Raw genomic sequence first — 21731 nt, forward strand, 5'->3', positions numbered from 1 at the left:
GAATCACTGCACACTTCACTTATTTGGGCAGTTACGGGGCCAAAACTGACCAAACTCAAGCATGAACTCAACCTTATAGGGTTAAGCGTCAAGAAGAAGAGCACTCCTCTTACACCATCGTCAGCTGATTCCACATAGATGTTTACAGAACCTGTTCTATTAAACGCTTATACAAGTAGAGCCCCCCCCCCCCCCCCCCGACAGAGTGGAGAGGGTGTCAGCAGTAAGTTTGTGTTGACGTCACTGATTATTTTGCCTTTCCTCTTGTTAGCCTAGCGGCCTGTGCCGGCGCCGCTGCCCCTCTTAGCAGGCACGGGTGCTGGGCTCCCTCTTTTCCCTCCTGCCGCCCAGCTGACAAACACGGGCAGCAACTAACTTAACTCTGCTACATGTGAACCATGCCAGTGTTTCCTTGCTGCTGGAGACTTGCACTGGTGCTGAAGCTTGCGTGGGTGTGTCTCACCTTCCTATGTGGCAACACATACATACCCTCTGTTTCAGCAGCCAATGGCCGGATTGCAGCGGGTATCTAAAGGCACTTCCTACTACAGGAAGTTGCCTGAACAACCTCAGTGTCTAGCCTGTCTAGTTCCTGTGTAAAGGTGTTTATCTTGTCTGCCTTCCTGTGTACCGAATCCTGCTATTGTACTCCTGGACTTTGCTTGTTTGCCGCCTGCCCCTGACCTCGGATCTTGTTTGCTGACTTCGCTTGATTGCTGCCTGCCCTGACTGCACCTCCAGGCCTCGTAAGTCCCCTTGGTGCTTGCACCGAGCACTCTGACCCCCTGGTCAGCTGCCACTGACTTGGGGACTAATCTGGAGTGGCACCTGGCAGCTACCCTACTGCCCAAGCCTATCCCTACTATCAGAGGCTCTAGTGAATACCAGGTAGCTGCTTGGTTACGCCCCTTCAGAGTATACCCAGTCAGTGGCACAGTGGGCCCACACCCGCTTGCATAACACCTCTGATCCGTCCGAACAATAACCCCCAAAAAACTGATCCTATCTGTTGAGCATCCGCCTTCACTCGGTCAGCATTTGGTCAGTAATTCATCAGTAATACTAAAGCCCAAAAAACAGGAGTGAATCCATAACATAGATGACACGTGAACGGAATATTTGCATGTCTTCTGTGCACTCCTGCTTTTGGCTACCATATCATAAGCCAATTCTGATGGGACCATACAGGACTTACAGCTGCTACATAGACAGGATCCATTGTGCGTCTCATTTTTCCTTCCTTCTGACAGATCAGAAGAAGGGTCAAATAAATGATGTCAACCAGGCAAAAAAGGCAAAATAGTAGCCGAGTCATGAAGAGGGTGGGAACAGCATAAGAAGTCCACAGAGTGGCCCAATAACATAGTTGTGATGTGGCAGCAGCATGAGGAGACCACAGAGTGGCTCAGAGACATAGTGTTGAAGTGGCAGCAGCATAAGGAGTCCACAGAGTGGCGAAGAAGCAGCATGAGGAGACCACAGAGTGGTGAAGTGTCAGCAGCATGAGGAGACCACAGAGTGGTGATGTGGCAGCAGCATAAGGAGACTACAGAGTGGCTCAGACACACAGTTTTGAGGTGGCAGCAGCATGAGGAGACCACAGAGTGGTGAAGAAGCAGCATCAGGAGACCACAGAGTGAAGTGTCAGCAGCATCAGGAGACCACAGAGTGGTGATGTGGCAGCACCATGGGGAGACCACAGAGTGGCCCAGTGACATAGTGGGGATGTGACAACAGCATGAGGAGACCACAGAGTGGTGAAGTGGCAGCAGCATGATGTGACCATAGAGTGGCCCAGTGACATAGTGGTGATGTGGCAGCAGCACGAGGAGGCCACAAAATGGTGATGTGACAGCAGCATGAGGAGGCCACAGAGTGGCCCAGTGACATAGTGGTTATGTGGCAGCCGCGTGAGGAGACCACAGAGTGGGGTTGTGGCAACAGCATGAGGAGATCACAGAGTGACCCTGAGACATAGTGTTGAGGTGGCAGCAGCATGAGGAGACCACAGAGTGGTGAAGTGGCAGCAGCATGAGAAGACCACAGAATAGTGAAGTGGCAGCAGCACGAAGAGACCACAGAGTGGTGATGTGGCAACAGCATAAGGAGACCACAGAGTGGCCCAGAGAAATAGTGTTGATGTGGCAGCAGCATGAGGAGACCACAAGTGGCCCAGAGACATAGTGTTGGGGTGGCAGCAGCATGAGGAGACCACAAAGTGGTGAGGTGGCAGCAGCATGAGGAGACCACACAGTGGCCCAGTGACAGAGTGGGTAGGTGGGGGGAAATACCAGTACCAGCTGAAGGTGGTGGCTGACAGTAGGAGCACCTGTCAGCAGGTGTGGCATTAGGTGGGTGGCAGCATCAGAATAGTAGCTGAAGCAGGTAGCCAGAAGAAACAGGTCTATTTTGTCAAAGTGTTGGTGTGGCACCATGGATGATCTAGTCTGATGCATCAGGCATTGGTGTTTGAAAATCCTGGCTGATCCACGCCTGATTCATTTTCACAAAGGTCAGTTTCTCTACATTTTGGGTGGACAGGCGAGTTCCCCTTTGGATAACGATGGCCCCCTCCCCACAGTAAACACCTGCTTTGATGCCACACTGCTGGCCGGGCAGGAAAGCTTGTCCAGGGCAAACTCGGCCAGCTGCGGACACAAATTGAGTTTGGCTGTCCAGTAGTCCAGGGTATCTTCAATGTGAGGTGGTAGGGTGCACTTCAAGTATGCCACAACCTGCTGGTTCAGGTTCTGCTCTATGTCTACCGGCTGCTGCTGGTGAGTAGTTTCTTCAGTAGGCGGGTGAAGAAAACAGCTACTCTAGACTTAAGTTGCTGCTGATGAAGCTGGTGCTGCTCATGGCCCCCCACCCCCAGCAACCATGGCAGTGGAACGTGAGAGCAGAGGGCCACCCGGTCAGACATGCGTGAGGATGGGCGATGGTGCACATAGGCAGCTGCCAGCTGACTACATAGGATGTCTCAATAGTAGTTCAGTTTTTCCTCCCTCTCAGCAGGTGTAAAAAAGGCCTCCATTTTGGACCGATAGTGAGGGTCTAACATGGTGAAGAGCCATTAGTCATCTCTCTGGCAAATGGTGACAATTTAGCTGTCACTACACATGCAAGTGAGCATGCATCGGGCCATTGACTCGGAGGGACTCCCTGCCTCCATCTCCACTGCATAATGCCACGATGTGTCTGGGTCCTCTGCCTCGTCTTCCTTATCGCCCTTTAGCTCCTCTGGCTGCTGCTGCTCCTGCTCTTCCTCTCCTGTCACCTGTGTAGAAAAACCACCCATTTATCTATTCATTTGCTTGTGCTCGAATGTCTTCCTCCTCCTCTAGTTCAGCCACGTCTCCTGTCCCCTGGCCAGACAGATTTAGCAGCATCTGTTCCAGGACATGAATCAGTGGAATGACGTTGTTCATCCCGTAGTCCTGGAGACTGACAAAGTGGCCTCCTCAAAGAGCCCGAGCAAACTGCAGGTGTCACACATGAGCTGCCACTGGCTAACATCGAGATTACACAGGGGAGTACCTCTGTCCACCTGTATTATCAAGAAATAGTTTATAGCCTTTCTCTGTTAAGATAGTCGGTCCAACATATGAAGGGTGGAATTCCAATGAGTGGAAACGTCGCATATCAGCCTATGTTGGGGGATGCCATTCTGCCGTTGCAGCTCAAGGAGGGTGTGCTTTGCGGTGTATGGGTGGCGGAAGTGCATGCAAAGTTTCCTGGGCATTTTCAGGATGTCTTGTAGATGGGCAGAAGACTTCAGGAAGAGCTTTACAACCAGATTGAACACATGCGCCATGCAGGGCACATGGCTCAGCCCTCCTTGATGCAGCGCCAACACCATGTTCTTCCCGTTTTTGGTCACAATGGTTCCGATTTTTAGTTGTCGTAAAGAAAGCCAGGACGCGGAGCAGTTTCTCCCCTGCACATGTGGTATGCTGGTGGGGCACTGTGAATTGTCCCTGCAGTGAAGGCTAAGGACAAGGTGGAGGATGAGGAAGCAGAGGCAAACATTGTCGCAGGACCAACGACGTGAGAACATAGAGGCGGGAGCGATGTCACCTGGCCAAGTTGCTAGTGTGGCTAGGCATGTCGGGTTATATAAAGACCAAATGCTTTATATAAAAAAAAACGAATGGATCAAAAGAAAAATTATTCAAATGATATTGATCTGTGAGATGGTCATAAACATCTCCAAGAGTTCGATCGAGAACCTAATTATTTTGGGCAATCAGTAGAAAACAGGGTACAATCGTCTATGCAAAATATAAATGATTTATTATAAAATAATTTAGAGTACAATCAAAAATAAAATAAAATGAAGTCTATGTAGAAAATACTCGTCCTCTTTAGCGCTGCAAATCCAAAGACAATGTGGGAAAAGTCCGCTGTATAAAGGTATATGGAAGGATTGCGCTGCAGAAGAGAAATCTTATTTGTGTGAATAAAAGTTCCTTATATGTAGATCTTCAACCAATGTGACCACAGACCAACCTCACAATCCGACACTGGTATGGAGACCTGTGGTGTAATGAAAAAGCGCACTATGGTGTAGCAAATTCCAAGCACTTAACGCACCATGTGAATAGATTATACTCACAGGATTTCCAGTTAATGATTGCGTGTAGAAAACTAGATGATATCTTCAATAGGACTCTGCTAAAAGAAGAGAACTATAGCGTAGTATATAGTGACACTTTATACGCCTGCCAAAAGGTTCTACTCACAGAAATTCACTGGTAAAGTGCATGGAAAGATTCTCTGCGAAGTCTTCACAGACAGCTGGGCAAATAGAACAGGCGAGGATCAGGACGCTTAGGCATAAGAAATCCCAAAAACGATCCGGCAGATGAAACACTTCTACACCTGGATGGTAATGAACCACAGCTTCCAAGAAAGACTGGCAAGTAGGACGGATGCGCACCAAAGGGTCAGATAAAAGTTATTTAATAAAAGCAAAAATTCAGCTATAAAACATATATTAAAAGTCTCTGTAGTCTCTGGGCACTACAGAGACTTTTAATATATGTTTTATAGCTGAATTTTTGGGAGATTAGGGAGATTAACAAGTGGCTCAAGACCGGGGGCAAGGTAATAAGAATGGGGGAGGAATGAAAGGAGGGACTAGAACAGTTCAGAAGGAAAGGTGTAGGGTAAAAAATATACATAAACCTCTCAAATATATGTATACTAATGCCAGAAGCCTGACTAATAAAACTGGTGAACTGGAATTAGTGATGTGTGAGGAGGACTATGACATAGTGGGAATAACTGAGACATGGCTGGATGATAGCTATGACTGGGCGGTTAATGTACAAGGTTACAGTCTGTTTAGAAAGGATCGTCAAAACCGGAGAGGGGGAGGGGTCTGCCTTTATATAAAGTCCTGTCTAAAGCCCACAGTCCGAGAAGATATAAGTGAGGGACATGAACATGTGGAGTCACTGTGGGTAGAGATACATGGAGCTAAAAACAACAATAAATTACTAATAGGAGTTTACTATAAACCACCTAATATACCAGAGTCCACAGAAAATCTACTACTAAACGAGATAGACGAGGCGGCAAATCATAATGAGGTGGTTATTATGGGGGACTTCAACTACCCAGATATAGACTGGGAAACTGAAACTTGTATATCTCATAAGGGAAACAGGTTCGTGGCAATAACCAAAGACAATTACCTCTCCCAACTGGTTCAGGACCCGACTAGAGGGACGGCCATACTGGACTTAGTATTAACCAATAGGCCTGACAGAACAACAGACGTGCAGGTTGGGGGACACCTGGGAAATAGTGACCATAAAGTAATAACCTTCCAATTATCATTCAAAATAGCGTTTCTACAGGGAGGAACAAAAATACCAAACTTCAAAAAAGCTAAATTTAGCCAACTAAGAGAGGCCATAGGCCAAACTAACTGGGACAAAGTCCTCACAAATACAGACACAAAATGGGATATCTTTAAAAACATCCTAAAAACTCATTGTGAGAGGTGCATACCGTATGGTAATAAAAGGTTAAGGAACAAAAAGAAACCAATGTGGATAAATAGAACTGTAAAGAAAGCAATAAATGACAAAAAGAAAGCATATAAAACACTAAAACAGGAGGGTAGCACGGAAGCACTGAAAAACTATAAGGAAAAAAATAGAACATGTAAAAAACAAATAAAAGTGGCCAAACTAGAGACCGAGAGATTAATTGCCAAAGAGAGTAAAACTAACCCTAAAATGTTCTTCAATTATATAAATGTTAAAAAGTATAAATCTGAAGGTGTTGGCCCTTTAAAGAGTAATGAGGGGGGAGTCGCAGAGAGCGACGAGGAGAAAGCAAAGCTGTTAAATTTTTTTTCCTCCAATGTATTCACTGAGGAAAATAAATTGTCAGATGACATGCAGAATGCAAAAATAAATTCCCCATTAAAAGTGTCCTGTCTGACCCAGGAAGAAGTACATCAGCGACTTAAAAAGATTAAAATAGACAAATCGCCAGGACCGGATGACATACACCCCCGTATCCTAAAGGAATTAAGTAATGTCATAGCCAGACCCTTATTTCTGATATTTGCAGACTCTATACTGACAGGGAATGTCCCACAGGATTGGCGCGTGGCATATGTGGTGCCAATATTCAAAAAGGGGCCAAAAACAGAGCCTGGAAACTATAGGCCGGTAAGTTTAACATCTGTTGTGGGTAAACTGTTTGAAGGTTTTCTGAGAGATGCTATATTAGAGCATCTCAACGGAAATAAGCAAATAACGCCATATCAGCATGGCTTCGTGAGGGATCGGTCATGTCAGACTAATTTAATCAGTTTCTATGAGGAGGTAAGTTCTAGACTTGACAGCGGCGAATCAATGGATGTCGTATATCTGGACTTCTCCAAAGCATTTGACACTGTACCACATAAAAGGTTAGTATATAAAATGAGAATGCTCGGACTGGGAGAAAACATCTGTATGTGGGTAAGTAACTGGCTGAGTGATAGAAAACAGAGGGTGGTTTTAACGGTACACACTCAGATTGGGTCACTGTCACTAGTGGAGTACCTCAGGGGTCAGTATTGGGCCCTATTCTCTTCAATATATTTATTAATGATCTTGTAGAAGGCTTGCATAGTAAAGTATCAATTTTCGCAGATGACACTAAACTGTGTAAAGTAATTTACACTGAAGAGGACAGTATACTGTATATATACTACAGAGGACAGTATACTACTACAGAGGGATCTGGATAGATTGGAGGCTTGGGCAGATAAGTGGCAGATGAGGTTTAACACTGACAAATGTAAGGTTATGCACATGGGAAGGAATAATGCAAGTCACCGGTACATACTAAATGATAAAACACTCGGTAACACTGACATGGAAAAGGATCTAGGAATTTTAATAAACAGCAAACTAAGCAGCAAAAACCAGTGTCAGGCAGCTGCTGCCAAGGCCAACAAGATAATGGGTTGCATCAGAAGGGGCATAGATTCCCATGATATGAACATAGTCCTACCACTTTACAAATCGCTAGTCAGACCACACATGGAGACCTGTGTACAGTTCTGGGCTCCTGTAAACAAGGCAGACATAGCAGAGCTGGAGAGGGTTCAGAGGAGGGCAACTAAAGTAATAACTGGAATGGGGCAACTACAGTACCCTGAAAGATTATCAAAATTAGGGTTATTCACTTTAGAAAAAAGACGACTGAGGGGAGATCTAATTACTATGTATAAATATATCAGGGGTCAGTACAGAGATCTATCCCATCATCTATTTATCCCCAGAACTGTAACTGTGACGAGGGGACATCCTCTGCGTCCGGAGGAAAGAAGGTTTGTACACAAACATAGAAGAGGATTCTTTACGGTAAGAGCAGTGAGACTATGGAGCTCTGCCTGAGGAGGTGGTGATGGTGAGTACAATAAAGGAATTCAAGAGGGGCCTGGATGTATTTCTGGAGCTTAATAATATTACAGGCTATAGCTACTAGAGAGGGGTCGTTGATCCAGGGAGTTATTCTGATTGCATGATTGGAGTCGGGAAGGAATTTTTTATTCCCCTAAAGTGGAGAAAATTGGCTTCTACCTCACAGGGTTTTTTGCCTTCCTCTGGATCAACTTGCAGGATAACAGGCCGAACTGGATGGACAAATGTCTTTTTTCGGCCTTATGTACTATGTTACTATGTTAGAGTACAATCAAGAATTTATTAACATAAATTTCAATAATATACAATGATTTTCAGTACCCAGAGTTCGCCACTATATGGTAACAACAAAACACTACTCAACCGACACAAGAATATTATGCAATACTGCTCTAAAATTGTGAGAGATATGAAATCAATTGATTATGCACAGAAATTCAATCAAGGAAATGACAGATATGTCAAATTTTATGCCCAATCTTGAATAATGGCAGTATTGCAATAAAACTTATAAATTATAAGCTTGATATCAAACTAGGGAATACATTTTCCCTTGAGAGAGTTTCTCCAATATTATCTCTTTTATTCAGTTCTATGCATCGTAACTGAAATCAGCGAAAATATTGATGTAGAAACTAACGTTACACGTCCGCAAATGAGCGGGTATCTGGCGCCTATAGATCTGGCAGGTATCTGTCTTCTGCTCTGTCTTGGGTTCTGCTTGGTTTGGGCCTGACTAGCTATGGAGGTACTTATCTTCTCCTTGTATTTGGAATCTGTACTTACAGGACTGCTCGCAGGGAATGGTGGTTTCGTCCTGGAGATCTAGAAGTTCTGCAGTTGCTGCTTTCTTTGTCATCCAGCTGAGGTAAGGAACTCAGGCTGGGAAGGTTGCTTTAGGCCTCAGGTTAGGCCTGAATCCTTGGTTGGGATCCCTGTTTCTCTGGGCGCTCCTATTCACACGCAGCCCAACCCCAAGAGGGGGGCTGGTGCACACACTGCCTAGAACCTTCTGTCCTCCCTTTGAAGTAAGAGTGGGAACATTCCACTCCTCCTCAGATGGGGGGAGCTAGCCTGGAATGGTATATTCTAGTTTAGGTATACTAACTTTCCTACAGACTATCTGCTACATACTGCTGCCACCTGCTGGTGTACATGGAAATTACAGCAAATATATAAAATACAGATAAATACATGGCAATGCACAGTGAGATTACATCAGATATTAACACATTTACATCTTAACATAATGAAGCTGGGTGACAGAGTTTAGTGACATACTCTGAGATGTTACATACCCGCTTACTTTAAGTGAAGCCGTCCTCGGCGCAAGATAGGCGGTAAAGGAATAAGCTCTGGGTACCCAATTAATACAACGTGCTGCATGAATTACATATAATGACAAACAAAGACAAAACATATAACGGTTTCCTCGAGGTTCCTGCCCGCTAGCATAAGGTGTCCAACACACAGTTTCCTTATCTTGGTATAACCAGTGAACCTATAACTGCACAAAGCATGCATCGCTGACTGACTTTGTATGTTCTGGATCCTTCAAACATCAAAGAAAGCATGGGGGTGTCTTTACTCCGTAATCCCACCATTGTGTAATGCAAAGCCCGCAAATAGAAGGGTGGCGTTATCCTGTTGTCCCTTCCCTGCATCATAGCCTGAAGAAATTTGGCTTATAGCACAATCACTATGATGTCTATGAGGAAACTAAATTGTGGCTCTAAGGCTTGAGGTACCATTCCTTAGGCAAAAAGGCTCAGAAGGGGAGGTATGCGTTGTCTCCGTGTCTTCTGGAAATGTCACAGGAGGAGGGTCTTTAATCCTGTGCGCTCCTGGAAATGAGACACCTCCGGATGGGAACAATCCGGAACATTTAACAAGCGGGAAGGAGCAGCCTAGGGCTTCTAACGATTCCCGAAGCAGCAGGGGTACCTCTATAACTAGACCTGTCAGGACTTACTATTTGGTCCTACCCTGGGTACCTATGGGTATACTTCACCGGGTGTAGGCCATTGGTGTACAACGTCCGTATGAAGACAGTCCGTATAAGGGGGAGAGAACAAGAGCTGTGAAAAGGCACACTTTAGGTAAGTTGCTACATTTTTTGTTAAGTGCAATGGTAAGTGCAATCATTTGAAACAGTGCATAAATTCACATTGTGGCACCTGGAGAGATAATACACACAATGGGCAGGATATCTTCACATTACATAACATTTCTAATCTGGTTACAATGACATCAATTATAAAGTGCAAGCTTTTATGTTGCAATAAAACATTTTATGAAATAGTGCAAAAGTGCAAGGATAGGCTCAACAATAACTTAAGTCCGTATTCCAGGAAGTGCTTAAAGTTGCAGAATCCTCTGGAATCTGATAAAAGTTCCTTTGCAATCCACAGGGCAAAAGAGTCAATTGTAATCCAAAGGGTTAAAATGTTAATAGCAGCAGGCTATCAGGTAACCTGAGAAAGGGGTAAAACGTCCAACTTGGAGTTGCGGGGGTTAAGTGCTGATGGGGGGAGTCCTTACTGACATGACCATCTGGATGAGGACAACAATGGCAACCTGGAACACAAACGGTTAAAAGCACACAAACAATGCCAACAGGTCCTCACCCGTCAGGTAGCAGTCCACGAAGTGGCTCCCAGAACAAAGTCACTGGTGGTATTTTCTTCTGATGGGGACACCTTACAAATAGGTGTCCAGCTCCTCGTCACTGCTGGAGCTGCTGAACCTCATGAGAGGAACATCTTGCCTCTGCTGGTGGCTGAGAGTGGTGTCGACGGTAGTGCGCCAGCGACCTCTACCTGTAACTGTGGGTATTGGTTGTACAGCCAACCTGGAGAATGTAGCTGTGGCTTGCTGCAAACCGGGATCCACAGCCGGTGCAGGAAGGGGAAGAATTTCTGGCTTCAGTGGCTCAGGGAGTGCTGGAACAGTTGACTGGGACTGCTTCCATGGGAGCACATAGGGGGGTATAAAACATGGTTGCACCTTAGGATTAAATGTTAACACTGAATTGTTCATTTGTCCTACCCTCAGGGTTGGTGGAGGTGACAGATCTGGAATTAAAGGTGCAGGGGCTGGTTCCGCTTTCTCTTTGAAGACCAGCCGGCCGTCTGGGGTCTCCTGTAGACATCTTGTCCTTGCCGCAGAGCCTGGATCTTCCTGCCAGGTCTCTGGGGTGACAGCAGGGGTGAGAGGTTTCTGGAGCAGAGTTACTCCGGCTGCAAATAGTCCTTGGACGGACCGCATGGGGGTGTATTCCACCTGGTCCCCAATGTATAGATTGTGCCTCTCCTGGGGCAAATAGTGGTGCTTTACAGACCTGCGGCCCACAAACACTTCAGTTCCTGAGTGGTTATCCTGGAGAAAACCCACACCTCTTTCAACAGAGAACCATAGGACGGTTCCTGTGCGTCTGGTCAGGACGGGATATCCGGACTGGGGGTGGTCAAGGACTTCCTTTACCCATTCTTCCACGGCCGACTTGTACTCCCAAGCCGTCTGGGCAAATGCGGTGATCTCATGCGGCACCTCGGGGGTTGAGGCTGCTGAGCTGGCTGTAGCTGGGCGGTGGAGTGGAATCCCTGGCTGCCTCCACCGCACCAGTAGGTGGCTGTGGCTTGGTAGGCCTCAGGCTGATTGGCGGTGACGGGGTTTCTGGATGTGGCGGTGGAGCGGACTTGGACCGGGCCTGGGCCTCAGGGAGCGGGGTAGCTCCTACCTGATGACGTGGCCGGGTGGCCGGTTCCAGTGTCCTCCGCTGGTCCTCTCCAGATTCAGGTGCCATCTGAATCATAGGCTTCTCCTTTGCTGCTGGTGTGACGTCAGCGACGTCCTCTGCGGGAGCGGGTATCACATCCACCTCCATCCGGACAGGTTCTTCAACTTCTGCCGGTGCACTATACACGGTGGAGGGATCCACGGCCTCTTGGTACTTGATGACCAAGTCTGGGACACCGCTGTCAGGAACCAGGACTTCTTCACTCTCCTCAGACATCTCCGGTAGCTCCGGTAAGTTAGATGCAGCAGGGATCTGCAGCGCAGGGGTATCCACGGCCTCCTGGCGGGCAGCAAGAGCTGAGGGTCCGCGTCTCTGTACTAGCTGAGAGACCCGGATCTCCATGGGCTGTTCTGGGTACACTTCTTCCCCAGCGATGGACATGGCATTCCACCTTGGTCTTGGATAGGCCATCTTGTTCTCCTCCTTCTCCTGGCAAATAGTAGGTTCTGAGGGTGCAGCCCAAGGGGTGGAGACTTTATCACCTCGGTGCACAATAGAAAGTTCATGGTGGGCAGGCTCAATATTTTCCCGCTTCTGGGGGGCGTATTCCTCCTTTTCGCGCTCCTGGGAGGGCGTTTCTTGATTTCTTTGTCTTTCAGCATGAAGACGCAGTGCCATTTTGGGACGAATATGGCGAATCTCCACAATGCCGAATTAACACTTTGTGTGCAGCAGCGCACGTGCAGCGCTTTCCTTGGCACAGCAATGGAAGTAAGCAACTCACTTTATAAACGGTTTTGGTGCAATCTTCAGCCCTGATTGTTACACTGTGCAGCATGCGGTTTAAGTCAGTTTTTGGCACAATTAGATGCGGTTCTGCTGTTTAGGGATGGACACACAATTTCAATCCGATCCTGTTCACAATGACGCCAAAATATGCAGTAAGCCGGATTGGGACAGATGCACACTGGCGCAATATTAATAGTTTTTAGTTCGTGACGCCAATTGCAGCTTGCGCAGGTTATAGTCTCAGGGCCCTTTAAGATGTTATAGCTCACGTACCAGGTGAGGAATGCCAGAGGGGGATAATATCTCTGTATAGCAGATATGGTAGTGTCAACGGTGTCTCCTACCTTTAGTACGGCTGGACTCCTGTATCCTGGCTCACATGCAATAAATTGAGTGCTGTAAATAGGAGTAACTGAGGAATGATGGAATTCCACACAGAAAAGAGGGTCCAACTTGTCTTTACTTGATGTTATAAGTGGCAGCTTTAGATCCATACAATTATACAGCAATAGTCTAGGGTCCCAGCAGGTGTTGGCAATATGTGGCAGGAATTATATCTATATATTCTGCATCTCAACATACGCCTATAGATCTGGCAGGTATCTATCTTCTGCTCTGTCTTGGGTTCTGCTTGGTTTGGGCCTGACTAGCTATGGAGGTACTTATCTTCTCCTTGTATTTGGAATCTGTACTTACAGGACGGCTCGCAGGGAATGGTGGTTTCGTCCTGGAGATCTAGAAGTTCTGCAGTTGCTGCTTTCTTTGTCATCCAGCTGAGGTAAGGAACTCAGGCTGGGAAGGTTGCTTTAGGCCTCAGGTTAGGCCTGAATCCTTGGTTGGGATCCCTGTTTCTCTGGGCGCTTCAATTCACACGCAGCCTACCCCAACATGGGGGCTGGTGCACACACTGCCTAGAACCTTCTGTCCTCCCTCTGAAGTAAGAGTGGGAACATTCCACTCCTCCTCAGATGGGGGGAGCTAGCCTGGAATGGTATATTCCAGTCTAGGTATACTAACTTTCCTACAGACTATCTGCTACATACTGCTGCCACCTGCTAGTGTACATGGAAATTACAGCAAATATATAAAATACAGATAAATACATGGCAATGCACAGTGAGATTACATCAGATATTAACACATTCACATCTTAACATAATGAAGCTGGGTGACAGAGTTTAGTGACATACTCTGGGATGTTACACTACTATTTGCTACAGTGTGTCCGCCCCAGGATCCTATATGTGCACTATCTTCTCATGAAGTTTGAATAAAGCTGCAACATAATTACTACTTCGGTGAGTGCCGCAATCTCTTTTCTCTTCTCTACATATTATGAATTGTTTTGGTCTCACTGAGCAACGCTGAGCACCACAAAACGAAGTAATCTATACCACAGAACCGGCTCTTTGTAACGTAGGGCTGCAAACCAGTGAAGGCAGTGCCGCCGTATTCACTCTCTACTTTCAGTATCTGTTTGATGACTTCTATAAAGGCAGAGCACGCCGACAACACTGAGGCCCTCACAGCCGCACCGGAAGCCGCACCAGAAGCCGCATGTGTTCTCACACAGGGTCGAGAAGGGGCGGACACGTTTTTTGCAATATGTGACCAGAGGGACTATGTATATGCTATTAGTACAAAAGCTTTGGAGTCTAAGATCTTCCAGCTTGCTGATAAGGAGGTGAGACTCTTTTGGACCATAAAATCTTTGAAGTCCTATAAAGAATGTGGACGGGTCCCTAGAGGCCTGCGTCTATTCAAAGACATTATGCAATACGATGACGACCCTCAATTTGTGGGGGAATGGAAAGATGCACACCAAAGTTTTTCCACACAAATTATGGAGCTAGTATTAGCACGAGACAAACAAGAATATGCAGCCGTCACCGATGAGCTGAGTAAAGCACGAGATGAACTCCAAAGAAGACTTTTGGAGTCACAGTTTATTAATTTTGAAAAGAGGCTAAACAAGAAGCTACTCACTACACAGACAGAGATCAAAGACAGAAAGAGAGATAAATTCATCAGGGACAAAAACGACTATGAACTGGACCGTGTATTTGACTGGGGGAAGAAAAAGACTCGCCCCAAACGGATGCCACAACTTTTGGGCCACTGATTCTGAGTCGAGTCAATCTGAGGGAAATGGTGCTAATTCCCTTGATGATCCGTCCCCTTTAGAAAAAGCACGAGAAGGGGGCGTGGCAGACGCTCAAGACAAGTCAAGAGAGGTCCGCAAGTCGACGAGGAGGAGGCGTCAGGTCTCCTGGCAACAATAATACATGAGGACCTTGCTTTAAACATACACGCCAAAGACATAGTGGTGAACCTCACAGGTTTGGAACTGCCTCCTGGCTGCATCCCACTCCTCAATCGAGGGCTGGGATTCAGCCTACCTGAGCAGTTCAACCCAGTGGATTTCGAGATTGACCTATTTCTGTCAGTCCGCAAATTGTATTTGAAGAAGTTGTTTGCTGAGGTCCCTCCGCAGGGCTCTGCCCCTCTACCCGGAGAAGTCCCAGCAACAATGACCCAAACTGATTTTCATTTAAAAGGCAGATTCAGTGAGGAGGAGATAGAATGCATCCATTTCCTGTCTAGCATGGAGTCTGAGGAGCCATCAGACAGGCAGGGCCAGCTTGACAAATACACAGGGGGCATCAGGTCCACCTTCCTACCTCCCATGCCGGCCAGCTCGACGATAGACCTGTTCCACAAGCGGGTATTAAGAGAAATGCGTGCGCTGATATATCCAGTGGCACCTCAGAACCTTTCGGTTGAAGAGTCTCGCGCCCTCCTGTGGTTAAACAAACAGGACAATATCGTAATTAAGCCGGCCGACAAGGGAGGGAATGTGGTCCTGATGCCCAGGGAATATTATCTAGAGGAGGCAGGCAGGCAATTAGAGGATAACACAGTGTATTCTAGGCTCAGGGGGGACCCCGTCCCTTGGATCTCGTCCAAGCTTTATGCACTAGTGGACCAATATACATTGGCTGGATTTCTACCGAAAGGTATGAAGGACCGACTCATTCCTGCACACCCCATGATCCCTATTTGGTACTTCGTACCAAAAATTCACAAGTCACTGACCCGACCCCCAGGCCGTCCCATCATCGCTGGGATCGGGTCAGTGACCGAGCCATTGTCCGGCTATGTTGATTGGCTCCTTAGACCACTACTAGTAAGCACCCCCACATATCTCAAGGACACAGGCGACTTTCTCCGGGCAATCGGATACCTTGAGTGGCGGAGTGAGTTTAGCCTGGTGTCCTTAGATGTTGAAAGCTTATACACCAGAATCTCTCATGACCTAGGACTCAGAGCCATCAACCTCGTCCTTAGTAGAAGTGACAAGGATACGATTTTTAAAAACTTTATCCACGAGGCACTGGACCTCGTTCTCACAAATAACGTCTTTCAGTTTAATAGTCAGTGGTACCGCAATGGGCACACCAGTCTCATGCACATTTGCGAACCTGTACCTGGCGGTATTTGAAGAGACATATGTTTTCTCGGTGGATAACCCCTTCCTGCAGTCTATCCACCTGTTTCTGAGATATGTGGATGATATCTTCCTGGTCTGGTCAGGGAGCGAGGCGTCCTGCCATTCATTTATTGATTGTCTTAATACGCGCAACCAGATGAACATGAGATTCACCATCAACTATGGTGGTGGGTCCCTTGATTTTCTGGATGTGCACGTCACCATAAAAGATGGTGTTGTACACACCAGGGGCTTTCCAAGCCTATGGCGACTAATTCGCTCCTCCACCAGACCAGCTTTCACCCGACATCGGTGAAGCGTGCCGTCCCATACGGACAATTCGCCGTTTATGGAGGATTAACGACACCGATGCCGGGTTACTCGAACAGGCTGGGGAACTTAGAGACAGACTGCTGGACCGGGGTTATCCATCGAGAAGCGTCTCACCAGCCCTATGTAGGGCCGCAAAACTTGACTGTAATTCTTTACTCAAGGAAAAAAGAAGGAATAGGACACCCCCTCGCTTTGCCTTTTCCTTTAAGTATAGCCCTGCCGCAGAAGCAATTAGGCGGGCTATCAATGAGAATTGGGACTTATTGAAATGGGATCCCTCTTTGAATAACTTCTCCAACCAACGACCCCTAGTCACATTTAGAAGGTGCCCCACTCTCAAGGACAAGCTAGTCAGAAAGGCTATTTATAGGGCTGTGTTTTCTGCATTCCCAGATGACCCCCGAGAACATGCTGGTGTGCTAACTCTACCACGATAAGCCTGAGGCACCACCAACTGTTCAACGGATTCACCTTGCAGCTGATTTACCCGATACAACATCTCCTGATGGACCACAAAACGGGGGAACACCGACTCTGCCCCTGGTTGTTGTGGTTCACCATCTATTATTAGCACATTTTCCCAGGCTTGGGACAAGGTTGTATCCCGGTGTTGCGCGGTACCAAAGTTATCCCCGGAGACATTGAGGTCTGCCAGCTCAGGCCCCGGCAGCAAGTCCTCCATGTCTCCCACCATTACACTCAGCGGGGTTGTCTCCTCCTCTTCCACCGAAGTGGCGGTGACCCCTACTGCGGGACCTTCGGACTCAGGTTCCCAGGGTTCTGGTCTCCCCCCTGAGCCGGGCCATTCTGCTAGGGTTACACCTGTATCATGCGTATCAGTCACTCTCGGAACCGGCCACAGTGCCGTGAAACCCGGGAAGTCTCTCCCTACTAGAAGTTCATAGTGGAGGTGGGTTGCAACAGCCACCTCGTAGATCCACCTGCCAGAAACCGTAGACAGAGACACCATAGCAGTAGGATAGTCTTTTAAGTCCCCATGGATACACATGACTCCAACCTTACGGCCGGTGTACTCAGCGGAGCGTACCAGGGTCACCAGACTTCCTGAGTCCAACAGAGCCTCCGCTGGAGTGTCTCCCACCTCAACCTGGCACAGGTGGTTCAGAGACTCCGAAGCAGCCACTGCACACAGTTTCCTGGCATATAATGATTGACAGAAGCCACAGTTCGTGTCCATGGGTTCCCCCTGATGTGGACAGTCCGCTCGAACATGGCCTGGCTCTCGACACCGCCAGCAGATTATTGGAGCGGGGTCCACAGGGGTTATATCCCAGGCAGGTTTGATGGGCACCGGTTGTTGGGTCCGGGGTGGAGGGTTACGGGATCTGACTGCCCCCCTCCCAACAGAACCCCCCTGTAAGTTCCGGGTAGCCTCATAGCGCTCCACCAGGTCGACCATCTCCAGCGCATTCCCTGGGAGACCTGGCCAATACATTGCTGGAGAGGGGGTGGCAGAGCCCTCCAGACCCTGTCTGCTAATAACCGGTACAACATAGCAGTGGGGCTCAACACGTCAGGTTGTAGCTACTTTTGTAACAGGTTAAGCAGGTTATAATACTGGGGTCTCACGGGCTCCGCCGGGTTGAACCCCCACTGATGCCCCCGCTGGGCCCGGACCAGCACATTCACCCCCAGTCTTGCCAAAATCTCCCCCTTTACCTTTGGGTAGTCGGCTGCTTGATCATCAGGCAAGTCGAAAAACACCCGCTGGGACTCTGATGTCAGAAAAGGAGCGACGACCTCAGCCCACTGGTCTTGGGGCAGCTTTTCCCTGGTGGCCAGGTAGGTCTCGAAGTCATCTGCGGGGGTCATTTTAGGGATCGCTGCACGTACTGCTTTCCGGGCATCGTGTACGCTTGGGGTTGCTCCTGCTGACTGTAACGCCATTACATGTTGTAGCAGCAACTGGTTGGTCTTAGCTTATTAGCCTCGCGTTGTTGCAGGTTAGCCTCCACGAGGGCCTTCATAACTGCCTCTATTTCGTCTCTTGACACCGGTTTGAATCTAGCCGGTTTGATAAATGACCTCACTGCGCTTGCCCGCATCCTCCACCAATTGTAGGGATTTGCTCTGGTAGGCAGGGTAAGCGGACGCAGTACAGAGGCAAGAACACGGTAGTAAAGCAAAAAGTTCAGTGTTTATTCACACCCAAGGAAAAACATAACACAAACACTTTGCAGAGTCCTGGTGTTAATTCACACCACAGGAATTCCTCATGTTATTTCACACGGCCAAAGTCCACAGAACTCAAAACAAACACGTCACCTGGATATCCACAGCAGGCTTGAGGGCACCTGGCTTCCAGCTGGTGGCTCTCGTGCAGCTCCCAGAGACACAGAGCCTTCACAGCTCCACTTTCACTTGGAGGAACATACCACACCCAGCTGAGCTGCTGGCTGGGTTTTTAAAACCGAGCCCAAAACCTGGCCTGGACGTGGGGAACAGCCACCCATCCTGCTCTTTGGCTGCTCCCAATAAGAACCGGCCCGGATCGGCTTTGGTATAACTAGGGGGTGGGGAGATGTGAGGCCGCACTGGCCACCAATGATGGGGGATTCGGAATGTGATTCTAACTAGGGGGGGGGAGATGTGAGGCCGCACTGGCCACCAATGATGGGGGATTCGGAACGTGATTTTAACTAGGGGGGGAGATGTGAGGCTGCACTGGCCACCAATGATGGGGGATTCGGAACGTGATTTTAACTAGAGGGGGGGAGACATGAGGCCGCACTGGCCACCAATGAGTTAAAAACAGGGGGGGTCTGCCCCCTGCTGCCTGGCAGCACCTGCCAGGCAGCAGGGGGCAGTCATGTACACAGTTCTTTTAGTATATTCTAACTTGAAGCGTCCCCATCACCATGGGAACGCCTCTGTGTTAGAATATACTGTCGGATCTGAGTTTTCACGAAGTGAAAAATCAGATCTGAAAAAAACAGTTATGCAAACGGATCCGTTCTGAACGGATGCAAGCTTTTGCATTATAGGAGCGGATCCGTCTGTACAGACACCAGACGGATCCGCTCCGAACGCAAGTGTGAAAGTAGCCTTAAAGATGAGCTAGCTGGGCAAGACTTGGCTGCCACCTTCAATGACCTCATATATTTAACCAACTGTATTGATTTCAGATTCCAGGAAAGACAGTGGAAAACTAATTGTTCCCATCCATGCCTCAGCTAGCTTCAAATTTACCAAGACCTCTTCAGTCTTCCGCACCTGCCTCTCAAATACAGATTATGCGACTTGAAAGGCTCAAGCTCTCTGTAGAAGATAGGTGTAGCACAATTTGTGGTTGTACTGTGGAAATAAAGCTCACTTTCTCTGAGACTGTCCCATAAAACTTCACTACCTATGGCTGGTAGGAGAGGTTACCCTTAACGCAAACTCTTCCTCTAAAGAATTCTCAAATCCTGTCACCCTGGCCATTCCTGGATTCAGCGTTAGGCTACTTTCACACTTGCGTTTTTGCCTGATCCGACAGGGATCAGCAAAAACGCTTCCGTTACTGATAATAGAACTGTCTACATCCGTTATGAAGGGATCCGGTTGTATTATCTTTAACATAGCAATGATGGATCCATCATGAACACCATTGAAAGTCAATGGGGGACGGATCAGTTTTCTATTGTGTCTGAAAAAACGGATCTGTCCCCATTGACTTGCATTGTGGGTCATGCCGGATCCGTTTTGCTCCGCATGCCATGACAGAAAGAAAACCGCTGCAAGCTGCTTTCCGGTATGGTTATGCACCCAAACGGAACGTAATGCATTTTAGAGCATTCCGTTCTGTTCAGTTCCGTTTTGTCTCCACTGACAGTGAATGGGGACAAAATGAAAGCGTTTTTCTCCGTTATTGAGATTCTATGACGGATCTCAATACCGGAAAATGTAAACGCAAGTGTGAAAGTAGCCTTACTCATGAAGCCTTATTGGATTTTGATTCCACTGGGAAATTCCTGTCCTTGGTCTCCAAGTATATCATACCAATAACTCTTTTGGAAAGACATCTCTCCATTGTGTTACACAATGGTTCAATGTTTGGCGTTGTATGCGGGCTGGTTGCTGAATAATATTGGCTGCAGATACTTGTGGGTGTGAAATGAACCTCTGCAACTTATTTGTCTTCCTTGTCTATGTCTGTGGAGGAGTACTGTCACAATGTCGGTTCACTGTGCACCATTGTATTCCATGTGAGCCGGTTGCCGTAGATTACTTGTGGGAGTGAATGGCTCTATTGTGAGTTGTGTCTCTCCAATCTGGTTCTGTAGGGGTTAGACCCCTTTCACACGGGCGAGTTTTCCATGCGGGTGCACTGCGTGACGTCAACGCATAGCACCCGCACTGAATCCTGACCCATTCATTTTAATAGGTCCGTGTACATGAGCGTTTGTTTTCACGCATCAGTTCTGCGTTGCGTGAAAAACACAGCATGTTCTATATTCTGTGTTTTTCACACAGCCCTGGCCCCACAGAAGTGAATGGGGTGTCAGTGAGAAACGCATTGCATCCGCAAGCAAGTGAGGATGCAATGCATTTTTCACTGATCGTTGCTAAGAGACGTCATTTGTAAACCTTCAGTTTTGGATCACGCGCGTGAAAAACGCATCAAAACGCATTGTGGAAAAAACTGAACAACTGAACGCAATCGTAGACAAAACTGACTGAACTTGCTTGCAAAATGGTGCGAGTGTCATTGAACGCACCCTGAACGCATTTGGAGCCAATCCGTCACACTCGTGTGAAAGAGGCCTTTCTTCTCCAGTCTGAAGGTGCACCTGTTCTCTATGTGCTTAATTAGTCCTGCTATTTAGTTTCCGAGTTCTGCCTGTTTGTCTCAATTCTGTCTGGAGTGTACGGCTAGGCCCTGGCAGTGCAACAATGTCTGCTTCAGTGTAACAATGTTTGCTTCTGAAGTCTCAAGCCTGTTCCTGATTAGTGTGTTTGGGTTCCAGACGTCATTGTCATGTATGCTTACTGTTTCTGATATGTTCAGGTTCCAGAAGTTGCTGCGAGATGTGTGCACTGGTCCCTGCAGTTGTTACTGTTTGGACTAGTCTTCTGTATATCGGGGCTATAGAAGTTGTGATCCAAATCTGAACAATTCCAATGTCTCTGTATGTCTGGGTTTCTGAAGCCTTGGTCCAAGTCTGGACAAGTTGTAAGTCTATGTCTTTGTATGCCTTGGTTCCTAAAGCCTTGGTCCAAGTCTGAACAAGTGGCAAGTCTGTTGTAGTCATTTTTTAAGGCCGGAGTTTTAGCTGCCGGCCCGTCCCCTTCCCCACCCACTTATTTAGACCTGGCATAAGTGGGGAAAAGCCGCAGATTGTGGAGCAAATAACTGTTGTGCTGCAATCTGCATCTGAAATATATATATATATAATTTTTAGTCGTATTTCAGCTTTATAAACGACCCTCTACGTCTCTGCAT

The 21731-nt window shown here is 47.5% G+C and overlaps 1 protein-coding gene across 1 annotated transcript in view; it reads right to left on the bottom strand.

Annotated features, from left to right (window-relative positions):
* The window catches only part of LOC120994418 (zinc finger protein 182-like), a 668524-nt gene that overhangs the window by 292336 nt on the left and 354457 nt on the right, over positions 1 to 21731 (bottom strand). The gene's annotated exons all lie outside the window — the stretch shown is intronic.

Source organism: Bufo bufo, chromosome 3 (assembly GCF_905171765.1).
Source record: "Bufo bufo chromosome 3, aBufBuf1.1, whole genome shotgun sequence".
In the NCBI taxonomy this organism is placed as follows: Eukaryota; Metazoa; Chordata; class Amphibia; order Anura; family Bufonidae; genus Bufo; species Bufo bufo.